Below are 11507 nucleotides of genomic sequence, written 5' to 3' on the forward strand. Positions count from 1 at the left end.
TTTTGAAACTTAGGCGAATCGGGTTCGCAGCTAAGCCCCTGAGTGAGAGGATTGATCTTCACTCGGAGTGGTTTTTGAAACGTACGCGAGTACGATTCACAGCTAAGTCCCTGAGTGAGAGGGTTGCTCTTCACTCAGAGTGGTTTTTTGAAACTTAGGCGATAGGTGAATCGGATTCGCAGCTAAGTCCCTGAGTGAGAGGGTTGCTCTTCACTCGAAGTGGTTTTTTGAAACTTAGGCGAGTACGGGGTTGCGGCTAAGCCCCCGAGTGAGAGGGTTGCTCTTTGCTCGGGGTGGTTTTTTAACTTAGGCGAGTACGGGGTCGTAGCTAAGCCCTCGAGTGAGAGGGTTGCTCTTCACTCAGAGTGTTTTTCAAACTTAGGCGAGTGCAGGGTCACAGCTAAGCCCCCGAGTGAGAGGGTTGCTCTTCACTCAGAGTGGTTTTTGAAACTTAGGCAAGTACTAGGTCGCAGCTAAGCCCCCGAGTGAGAGGGTTGCTCTTCACTCGGAGTGGTTTTTTAACTTAGGCGAATCGGGTTTGCAGCTAAGCCCCCGAGTGAGAGGATTGCTCTTAACTCGGAGTGGTTTTTGAAACTTAGGTGAATCGGATTCACGGCTAAGCCACCCACTAGGGGATTTGAACACATGTATTTATGGGATAACAATCATTAAGATACTACAAAAATCTTGTCTTTGATAAGCAAACTGAAGAATTCTTATTACAACTCGTTGATCCGAGAGTTTAGGTATAAAAACGGTGGAGCAGCTCCACATTCCGCGAGCATGGCTTGTCTTCTTTCTTGGCTACATTATAGAGGTGATACGCCCTGTTGTGGAGCACTTTAGTGATGAGGAAGGGGCCTTCCCAGGCTAGAGTGAGCTTGTGAGGCCGTTTCTGGTGCACTCGGAGCACGAGGTCTCCTTCCTGGAATGCTCGACCTCTGACATTTTGGGCATGGAATCGACGTGGGTCTTGTTGATAGATGGTCGACCGGATCAAAGCCATCTCACGTTCCTCGTCCAGGAGATCAACTGCATCCTGGCCTGCATGTTCTGCCTCGGCTTATGAGAAGAGTTCCACTCGGGGGGCGTTGTGCAACAAGTCACTCGGAAGCACAACTTCAACACCATACACCATGAAGAAGGGAATTCGGTCAGTCGACCGGTTGAGAGTTGTTCTCAGTCCCCATAAGACAGAAGGCAATTCAGTCACCCAGGCTCCAGCAGCATGCTTGAGATCGCACATTAGCCAGGGTTTTAACCCTTGAAGGATCAAACCATTCGCCCTTTCTGCTTGCCCATTTGACTGCGGGTGCGCAACAGATGCGTAATCGACCTGAGTGCCTTGGGAAGCACAAAATGCTCTAAACTCATCAGAATCAAAGTTGGAGCCGTTATCTATGATAATGCTATGAGGGACTCCATATCTGAATATCAGCTCCCTGATGAAACTGATGGCAGTGCTTGAATCAAGGTTCTTGATAGGCTTGGCTTCGATCCATTTGGTGAATTTGTTGACTGCCACAAGCAAATGAGTGAAACCACTTTTGTCGGTCTTGAAGGGTCCAACCATATCCAACCCCCAAACAGCAAACGGCCATATGAGTGGAATAGTCTTCAAGGCAGATGCAGGCTTATGAGACATGTTTGAGTAGAATTGGCAGCCTTCGCACTTGTCAACTATATCTTTTGCCATCTCATTTGCACGCGGCCAGTAGAATCCTGCTCAGTATGCTTTGGCCACAATAGTGCGAGAGGACGCATGGTGACCACAGGTCCCCGAGTGAATATCATTTAGGATCATTCGACCTTCTTCTGGGGAGATGCAACGCTAAGCAACTCCAGTAACACTCTCTCTGTAAAGCTATCCACCTATCACTGTGAAGGCTTTGAATCGATGGACAATATGACGCGCCTCATCTTCATCTTCCGAAAGCTCCTTCCTGAGCAGGTACGCAATATATGGTACCGTCCAATCGGGGGTTATTACCAAAACTTCCATGATTAGGCCGACTACGGTCGGGACTTCAATCTCAGTCGGATCGGTTGAACTTATCGGTTGCGGGGGCTCCTCTGTGAAAGGTTCTTCTTGGACTGACGGGGTGTGGAGATGCTCCAAGAACACATTGCTGGGTATAGGCTTCCGAGTGGAACCTAACTTCGCCAGGTCATCTGCTGCTTGATTCTTGATCCAGGGTATGTGGTGGAGCTCTAACCCCTCAAACTTCTTCTCTAGCTTTCTTACTGCATTGCAATAACCAGACATTGCTAGACTCCTGATATCCCATTCCTTCATTATTTGATTGACCACCAAGTCTGAGTCTCCATAGACCATCAGGCGACGGACGCCGAGTGAGATGGCCATACGCAACCCATACAGAAGTGCCTGCTACCTCTTGAGCACTGCGTTGGTTTTCCCTTGAAGAGGAAAGGGTGATGCAGCAAAGTAGCATAAGTATTTCCCTCAGTTTTTGAGAACCAAGGTATCAATCCAGTAGGAGGCTACGCGCGAGTCCCTTGCACCTACACAAAACAAATAAATCCTTGCAACCAACGCGATAAGGGGTTGTCAATCCCTACATGGTCACTTACGAGAGTGAGATCTGATAGATATGATAAGATAATATTTTTGGTATTTTTATGATAGGGGGGCGCCCCCTACCCTCGTGAGCACCTCATGGATTTCTTGACGGAGGTTCCAAGTCTCCTGGATCTTATCTGATGAGAAAATCATGTTTCCGAAGGTTTCATTCCGTTTGGACTCCATTTGATATTCCTTTTCTTCGAAACCCTAAAACAGGCAAAAAACGACAATTCTGGGCTGGCCTCCGGTTAATAGGTTAGTCCCAAAAATAATATAAAAGTGAATAATAAATCCCAATAATGTCCAAAACAGAAGATAATATAGCATGGAGCAATCAAAAATTATAGATACGTTGGAGATGTATCAGTGCCTCATACTCAGCTTCATTGCTTGAAGAATCAAAGTGAATCTGGAGGACGTAGCTGAGCTTGTCACCTCTAGGGGATACCAGGACTACTCCAGCACCAGAACCATTCAGCATCTTGGACCCATCAAAGAACATAGTCCAATGTTCCGAGTGAATCTGAGTCGGTTGCTACCGTTCAATCCAATCGGCAAGGAAATTTGTTATTGCTTGGGACTTGATGGCTTTGTTTGCCTCGAACTTGATATCCAACGGAAGGAGTTCAATTGCCCACTTTGCCACTCGACCAGTTGCATCCCTATTGTTCAGAATTTCTGATAATGGAGCGTTGCTGACGACTAAAACAGAGTGGTGTGAGAAGTAGTGTGCAACTTTCTTCGTGGTCAAGTAAATTCCATAAACAAGCTTCTGATAATGTGGATATCTCTGCTTGGACGGAGTCAAGACTTCAGAAATATAATACACTAGGCATTGAACTTTGTAGGCTTTGCCTTCTTCTTCCCGCTCGACCATGAGAACTGTGCTGACAACTTATCTACTAGATGCGATGTACAGTAGTAGAGGCTCTTTGCTGATTGGAGCAGCAAGAACTGGTTGGGGGAAAGCAGGGCTTTGAGCTCTACAAACGCTGCTTTAGCTTCAGGAGTCCACTCGAATTTGTCAGACCTCTTCATCAGTCGGTAAAGAGGCAATGCCTTTTCACCGAGACAAGAGATGAATCCGCTCAATGCAACCAAACAACCAGTAAGCTTCTGAATGTTGTGCACACGCACAGGGCGTTTCATTTGGAGGATTGCTCCAACCTTTTCCGGGTTTGCGTCGATCCCTCGTTTGAAAACGAGGAAGCCGAGTAACTTTCCACCCGGGACTCCGAATGTGCACTTTGACGGGTTGAGCTTGATATCATATCTTCTCAAGTTGGCAAAGGTTTCAGCGAGGTCAGTCAGTAGGTCGGAACCTTTACGTGACTTGACCATGATGTCATCCATGCATGCTTCGACAATCCAACTGATTTGAGTGAGCAGGCACTTCTGAATCATGCACATGAATGTGGTGACAGCATTCTTGAGACCAAAAGGCATGGTAACATAGCAAAAACACCCGAATGGGGTGATGAAGGTTGTTTCTATTTCATCGGGCCCATACAGTCAGATCTAATGATACCTGGAATATGCGTCCAAAAAGGACAAACGCTCACATCCCGCAGTCGAGTCGACAATTTGGTCGATGCGGGGGAGAGGGAAATGATCTTTCGGGCAGGCCCGATTGATGTGTTTGAAATGATACACATACGAAGTGAATCATCTTTCTTGGGGACCATGACAACATTGGCGAGCCACTCGGAGTGGTATATCTCACGGATGAACTCAGCTGCCAGAAGTCGAGCCACCTCCTTGCCAATTGCCTTCCTCTTCTCCACGGTGGACCGACGGAGATGCTCTTTAACGGGTTTTGCTTTTAGGTCGACTCGCAAACGGTGCTCAACCAGTCCCCTGGGTACACCCGACATGTCAGATGGTTTCCATGCGAAGATGTCCCAGTTCTCACAGAGGAACTGGATGAGCGCTTCTTCCTATTTGTTGTCGAGTGTTGTTGAGATATGAGTCGGAGCAGCATTGGGATCGGTCGGGTGAATGTGAACTGACTCTATTTCACCGGACGACTGAAATGCGGACTCTGAAGCAGGCTTCTTAGTATGCAACAAATCACTTGGATCTGCATTCTTCTAGTATTCTTGCATCTCTACTGCTGCCATCTGTTCATCGGCAATCTTTGAGCCCTTCTAGAGGCACTCTTCTGCTCTCTGCCGATTTCTAGTGACTGTGATCACGCCTCTGGGGCCAGGCATCTTCAACTTGAGGTACACGTAACACGGTCGAGCCATGACACAAGCATATGCAGGCCTGCCCAAAATAGCATGATAGGCACTATGAAAATCCACGACCTCAAGTGTCAACTTTTCCTTGCGGTAATTATTTGAATCACCAAAAACCACATCAAGAGTGATCTGACCGAGTGAATCGGCCTTCTTCCTTGGTATGACTCCGTGGAATCGCATATTGCTTTCACTGAGCTTGGACATCGGAATGCCCATCCCTCGGAGGGTCTCAGCGTACAAAATGTTCAAACCACTGCCACCGTCCATCAAGATCTTGGTTAGTCGAGTGGCCCCAACTACTGGGTCGACCACTAACAGTTGCCGCCCGGGGGTAGCAATGTGTTCTGGGTGATCGGACTGGTCGAATGTGATGGGAGTTTTTGACCACTTCAGATACGTCGTCGTTGTCGGAGCAACCATGTTTACTTCTCTATTGATAACTTTCAGTCGACTTTTGCTCTCGATGTCAGCAAAAATCACTAAAGTGGCATTGACATTGGGGTAACCATCATACTCTTCTTTGTCCTCATCCTTATCAAATTCCTTTTCCTTTTCACTAGGCTGGCCCTCTCGGGAGCTCTGAATTAGGAGTCCACATTGTCGAGTGATATGCTTGGGGTAAATCAGGTTCCCCTCTTCATCTTTCTTGGTGTGTACGTGACACGACAAATCAAGCACATCATTTCCCGCTTGATCTTTCACTTTCTTGGGGATCCATGGCCTCTTAATTAGGCTTTCCATTGAATTTCCCTTGGTTCACAACTGCGGCCTCACCAGGACCTGCGGGTTCGGCTTTGCGCTTCGGCTTCCGATTGGAATTTCCTCCTCCGGTGTCCTGAGTGACTGGTTTGTTATTGCCACTACGGAGTTGGTCTTCTTCCTCGCCGTTAGCGTATCGAGTGTCTATTTTCATCATCCGAGCCAGGGACATGTCCCCTGTCTGACCGAATTTTAGGTTAAGCTCCCTATACCGAACGCCCTCCTTGAAGGCGCACACTGCCTGATGCTCTAACACATTCTCCACGGTATAATGAAGAGTGGTCCACCTCTGGATGTAATCTCTCAAAGTTTCATTCGTTTCTGGACACAATGCTACAATTCAGTCAGCCCTGCAGGTCATTTGCAAGTGCCCTCAAATGTCCTGACAAACACTCAAGCCAACTCTTCCAAATGAAGGTACTACCAGGAGCCAACTGATTCAACCAAGATCTGGCTGAACCCTCCAACATCAGGGGGAGATGCATGGCTACATCATCATTGCCACCACCAATCTGCACAACCACTCGGTAATCCTCTAGCCAAGTGTCTGACTTGACTCACCGGTGAACTTACTCACTCCCGTCGCCAACTTTAAGTTGGGAGGGATCTCAACGGCTCTGATGGCTCTGCCGAAACATTCAGGCCCAGAAAAATGCACTCTGCTTCCAATAGGACGATCTCTGTCGAGTCCTTCTCTGTGTGCCCGGTTTTTGTCGACTAGACCTTGCACAAGAATTGATCTTGCATCAAACCCGGGCTCTCTTGGGTCGGTTGGGATCCTTCGCACATGGCCATACGGGCGCCTGTCATCATACTGTCGGGGCACATACGATCCGCCCCTCGGAGGGGGCGTAGGCACTCGGTGGCGGTCATCACGTCCGAGTTGATGATCATACTGCTCATGGATCCGACCCAGATACTGCTCCTGGCGGTGCCCACAACCCTCACGCTGTAGAGGCGATCTTGGACTGTGAGCCGACTGGACTGTGTCCGCCACCACGGACCTGCTGTGGATCCTGTAGCGCGACTAGGAAACGGCTGAGTTTTGTTCCCCCGCCGCCCGAAGCAAAGCTCGAATTTGCATCAAGCCCTACCACCCTCTGAACGGGATGGCTGAATCAACTCTGCTATACGAGTTGTGGCTGCAAGATTCTGGACTGGTGTGCGATACACCTGAGGTTCAGGCGGAAACAACTGTCGGTGCCGTCAACTGGATTCAGGGATCTGCTGACGAGCGCGTTCGTCAAGTGAATGTTGGAGATTCTCCAGACGTGCGCGCTCAGCCAAGGTGGTCAGGCACGCAGCCTCCAAGGCCTGAGCCTCAGAGGTTTCCCCGATGATGGGGGTGTGGAGGACCTCCACATTGCGTCGATGCAGCTCTTCCCTCTGCTCCAAAGTGAGGGCTTCGGGATGATACTCATCATGACCGCGCGACGGACCACCGCCACCATCACCGCTGCCACTGCGACGGAAACCAGGCGGGCTACATGGCATGTCGACCATCAGGACCTCCGCCGCTGGGTCGCTGCTCCCGCACTCGGACAGAGTCTCAGCAGAACCAATCGACATGTCGAATAATCCGTAGAGAGATTCGTCGGGCTCGATTGCCCGCGACTTGAGGGGTGGCCGACTAGCGGGACACCGCATGCTTCACGCAGCGTTGGAGCCACGAATGACCAAATCTCTTGCGACGGCGTATAGCTGGAAGGATGGACGAGGCAAGAGTTGACCGATATTGGGTCGACGGCTGCCGTAGGAGGATGATGCAGGCACTCACGCGGAAGTGTGCCTCCCCGCGGACGGGAAGGTCTCAATGTCGAGGGGGGCCTCCTGGAGCCAGGCAGAGTCGTCGGCGATGAAGACGAGTGCGCCGAGTCGGATCTCGCGGCCCAAAGCCAGACCACCGCCGGAAACAATGTTGATGGAGATCATAAAAAATTGCAACCTCGCCGGAAGTCACTAAGACACCTGCCCCACGGTGGGCGCCAACTATCGTGGGAGTAAGTCTGGCAGTAAGAGTAGGGGGTACGTAGGAGGAGGCAAGATCCTAGCTACCGTGAGGTTGTGCACGCAAGGTTTACGAGTTCAGGCCCTTCTCGGAGGAAGTAACAGCCCTACGTCTCGGTGCCCGGAGGCTTGGTCGAATGGATTATGCGTGAGAGTTACAGGGGGTGCGAACCCTTATGCCAGTGGAAGGGGGGGCTTATATAGAGTGCTCCAGGACCCCAGTCGTCTCACGTTACACGGGGTTCAATGTACATTAAGACAGTGCGTTATTGGTAATGCTAGCTATAAAGAGCTATAAATGATCTTAAAGACTACAGAGTAAACGCCTGACCGTTGCCATCCTGAGTGGCTTTAGGCCTTCTGTCTCCGAGTGATCCTTCGTGTAGTCAAGTGGCTATTATATTGGTCGAGTGTAATTGGGATATCCGAGTGAGGTAGATGGTCGAGTGGATTGCACTCCTAGGTGAAGTCAATTGGTTTCTTCTGTTGCATTTCAAATGTCTTTGACTCTAGGGCAGTGTCCTTGGGTAGGGTGTCTAGGTCAGGCATATGACCCTACCCTAGGTACATGGCGTCTCTAGGTACAACTTCTATCACAGATCCGAGGCAAGATATTCGTTGCAAAAAATGGATCCTTGCTAGAGAAGGAGTTTCTCTCAAAAGAAGTGAGTGGGAGGAAAGTAGAACTTGATGAGGTAGTTGTACCTTCTCTTGAATTGGAAAATGGTTCATCACAAAAATCACCTCCAATGATGCCTACACCAATTAGTAAGGAAGCTAATGATGATGATCATGAAACTTCAGATCAAGTTACTACCAACCTCGTAGGTCAACCAGAGTACAGTCCGCACCAGAGTGGTATGGTAATCCTATTCTAGAAGTCATGTTACTAGACCATGACGAACCTGTGAACTATGAGGGAGCGATGATGAGCCCAGATTCTGCAAAATGGCTCGAGGCCAGGAAATCTGAGATGGGATCCATGTATATGAGAATAAAGTATGGACTTTGGTTGACTTGCCCGATGATCGGCAAGCCATAGAGAATAAATGGATCTTCAAGAAGAAGATTGACGCTGACGGTAATGTTACTGTCTACAAAGCTTGACTTGTTGCGAAAGGTTTTCGACAAGTTCAAGGAGTTGACTACAATGAGACCTTCTCACCCGTAGCGATGATTAAGTCTGTCTGAATCATGTTACAATTGTCGCATTTTATTATTATGAAATTTGGCAAATGGATGTCAAAACTGCATTCCTTAATGGATTTCTTAAAGAAGAGTTGTATATGATGCAACCAGAAGGTTTTGTCGATCCTAAAGGTGCTAACAAAGTGTGCAAGCTCCAGCAATCCATTTATGGACTGGTGCAAGCCTCTCAGAGTTGGAATATCCGCTTTGATAGTGTGTTCAAAGCATATGGTTTTATACAGACTTTTGGAGAAGCCTGTATTTACAAGAAAGTGAGTGGGAGCTCTGTAGCATTTCTAATATTATATGTGGATGACATATTGTTGATTGGAAATGATATAGAATTTCTGGATAGCATAAAAGGATACTTGAATAAGAGTTTTTCAATGAAAGACCTCGGTGAAGCTGCTTATATATTGGGCATCAAGATCTATAGAGATAGACCAAGACACTTAATTGGACTTTCACAAAGCACATACCTTGATAAAGTTTTGAAGAAGTTCAAAATGGATCAAGCTAAGAAAGGGTTCTTGCCTGTGTTACAAGGTGTGAAGTTGAGTAAGACTCAATGCCCGACCACTGCAGAAGATAGAGAGAAAATGAAAAATGTTCCCTATACTTCAGCCATAGGCTCTATCATGTATGCAATGCTGTGTGACAGACCTGATGTGTCCCTTGCTATTAGTTTAGCAGGGAGGTACCAAAGTAATCCAGGAGTGGATCACTGGACAGCGGTCAAGAACATCCTGAAATACCTGAAAAGGCTAAGGATATGTTTCTCGTTTATGGAGGTGACAAAGAGCTTGTTGTAAATGGTTACATTGATGCAAGCTTTGACACTGATCCGGATGACTCTAAGTCGCAAACCGGATACATATTTATATTGAATGGTGGAGCTGTCAGTTGGTGTAGTCCCAAGCAGAGCGTCGTGGCGGGATCTACGTGTGAAGCGGAGTACATAGCTGCTTCGGAAGCAGCAAATGAAGGAGTCTGGATGAAGGAGTTCATATCCGATCTAGGTGTAATACCTAGTGCATCGAGTCCAACAAAAATCTTTTGTGACAATACTGGAGCAATTGCCTTAGCGAAGAAATCCAGATTTCACAGAGAACCAAACACATCAAGAGACGCTTCAACTCCATCCGCGATCAAGTCAAGGAGGGAGACATAAAGATTTGCAAAATACATATGGATCTGAATGTTACAGACCTGTTGACTAAGCCTCTTCCACGAGCAAAACATGATCAATACCAAGACTCCATGGGCGTTAGAATCATTACTATGTAATCTAGATTATTGACTCTAGTGCAAGTGGGAGACTGAAGGAAATATGCCCTAGAGGCAATAATAAAGTTGTTATTTATATTTCCTTATATAATGATAAGTGTTTATTATTCATGCTAGAATTGTATTAACCGGAAACTTGATACATGTGTGAATACATAGACAAAACAAAGTGTCCCAGGTATGCCTCTACTAGACTAGCTCATTAATCAAAGATGGTTAAGTTTCCTGACCATAGACATGTGTTGTCATTTGATGAACGGGATCACATCATCAAGAGAATGATGTGATGGACAAGATGTTGGGGAACGTAGCAGAAATTCAAAAAATTTCCTACGAATCACCAAGATCTATCTATGGAGAGACCAGCAACGAGTAGAAAGAGAGTGCATCTACATACCCTTGTAGATCGCTAAGCGGAAGCGTTCAAGTGAACGGGGTTGATGGAGTCGTACTCGTCGTGATTCAGATCACCGATGATCCTAGTGCCGAACGGACGGCACCTCCGCGTTCAACACACGTACAGCTCGACGATGTCTCCCACGCCTTGATCCAGCAAGGACAGAGGGAGAGGTTGAGGAAGACTCCATCCAGCAGCAGCACAACGGCGTGGTGGTGATGGAGGAGCGTGGCAATCCTGCAGGGCTTCGCCAAGCACCTACGGGAGAGGAGGAGGTGTCACGGGAGGGAGGGAGGCGCCAAGGGCTCAGGTATGGATGCCCTCCCTCCCCTCCACTATATATAGGGGCAGGGGAGAGGGGGGAGGCGCAGCCTTGCCCCCTCCTCCAAGGAAGGGGTGCGGCTAAGGAGGGGGGAGGAGTCCATCCTCCCCAAGGCACCTCGGAGGTGCCTTCCCCCTTTAGGACTCTCCCCTTCTTCCTTTATCTTGGCGCATGGGCCTCTAGGGGCTGGTGCCCTTGGCCCATGTAGGCCAAGGCGCACCCCCTACAGCCCATGTGGCCCCCCGGGGCAGGTGGCCCCACCCGGTGGGCCCCCGGGACCCTTCCGGTGGTCCCGGTACAATACCGATGACCCCGAAACTTGTCCCGATGGCCGAAACAGGACTTCCTATATATAAATCTTTACCTCCAGACCATTCCGGAACTCCTCGTGACGTCCGGGATCTCATCCGGGACTCCGAACAACATTCGGTAACCACATACAAGCTTCCTTTATAACCCTAGCGTCATCGAACCTTAAGTGTGTAGACCCTACGGGTTCGGGAGACATGTAGACATGACTGAGATGTTCTCCGGTCAATAACCAACAGCGGGATCTGGATACCCATGTTGGCTCCCACATGTTCCACGATGATCTCATCGGATGAACCACGATGTCAAGGACTCAATCAATCCCGTATACAATTCCCTTTGTCTAGCGGTATGGTACTTGCCCGAGATTCGATCGTCGGTATACCGATACCTTGTTCAATCTCGTTACCG

This window comes from Triticum dicoccoides, chromosome 7A, assembly GCF_002162155.2.
Source record: "Triticum dicoccoides isolate Atlit2015 ecotype Zavitan chromosome 7A, WEW_v2.0, whole genome shotgun sequence".
Lineage (NCBI taxonomy): Eukaryota > Viridiplantae > Streptophyta > Magnoliopsida > Poales > Poaceae > Triticum > Triticum dicoccoides.